At 40.3% G+C, this 1212-nt stretch overlaps 1 pseudogene; it reads right to left on the bottom strand.

Annotated features, from left to right (window-relative positions):
- Positions 1-333: 333 nt before the first annotated feature.
- LOC113292026 lies at positions 334-433 on the bottom strand (annotated as a pseudogene).
- Between the last annotated feature and the right edge of the window lie 779 nt (positions 434-1212).

Below are 1212 nucleotides of genomic sequence, written 5' to 3'. Positions count from 1 at the left end.
CTAGGACTACTCGTCCCTCGTGTATCAGGTTACCTGAAACTGAAGCAAATTATGAACTTAAGCCTGGAACCTTACAGTTGCTCCCAATCTTTTTAGGGAAAGAAAATGAAAACCCCTATTTCCATGTTAGGGACTTTGAGGAAATTTGTAGTACCCTGAAAATTAGAAACCTTGATGATGATGCTTTGAAACTCAGGTTATTCCCCTTTTCCTTAAAAGATAAAGCCAAGTCGTGGCTGTATAGTTTGGCTTCCGAATCAATTGAAACATATGAACAACTTACATCTGCCTTTTTGAACAAGTTTTTCCCTAGGCACAAAACCTCGTCTATTAGGACGCAAATCTGCACGTTTTCACAACAGGAGGGAGAATCTTTGTATAGGTATTTGGAAAGGTTCAATGATTTATTAGCCCAATGTCCTCATCATGGTTTAGAAAAGGTTAGGTTAGTTCAGATCCTTTATGAGGGTTTAGATTATCCCACACAACTACAGTAGAGTCATGTGTACAGGTGGGTTTGAAAACCAAACAGTTGATGATGCGATGACATATTTGCATGAAATCGCCGAAAAGACCCAACAATGGGAAAGCAATAGGGTACCCCAGAAAACAATTCTTCTAGGCAGAGGAAACGTTAATAGGGTAGAAGGAAGCTTTGAATCAGATGCCAAAATTGCTGCTATAGCGAAAAGGTTAGAAGCTTTAGAAGTGGGTCACACTAGTGGTAGATTGGAGCCTTTTTGGGAAGGCCAGAATAATGAAGAGCAAGCCAATGCTCTCTATAATAACACTAGGTATGATAACTGTCAGAAGTTTGACCCATATTCAGAAACCTATAATCCTGGTTGGAGAAACCATCCGAACCTTTCATGGTCTAAGGGCCAGAGTCAAGGTCAGTTTAGTAATTCTAATGCTCCCCAGGTTTTGGTTACACTAAGAATTCATCAGGCCCAGAAAACAAAACGACTAGATTAGAGGAATCTAGTAAGATGTTAGCAAAAACTCAGGATATGTTAGCACATAGCCAAATTAGTTTTCAACAGGAAGCCAAGCAGAACTTTCAAACTAATGCTCAGAGCCTTGCTAAGCTAGAACTTCAAGTCAGCCAAATAGCTAAGACTTAAGTGAGAGAGATAACGGAAGGCTCCCTAGTCAGACTACCCCCAACCCTAGAGGAGTTCATGAAGTAGGTGCAAAACCATCGAATCAATT

This window comes from Papaver somniferum, chromosome 6, assembly GCF_003573695.1.
Source record: "Papaver somniferum cultivar HN1 chromosome 6, ASM357369v1, whole genome shotgun sequence".
In the NCBI taxonomy this organism is placed as follows: domain Eukaryota; kingdom Viridiplantae; phylum Streptophyta; class Magnoliopsida; order Ranunculales; family Papaveraceae; genus Papaver; species Papaver somniferum.
The sequence above is the reverse complement of the archived record's forward strand: the minus strand, read 5'-3'. Positions and strand labels throughout refer to the sequence as shown.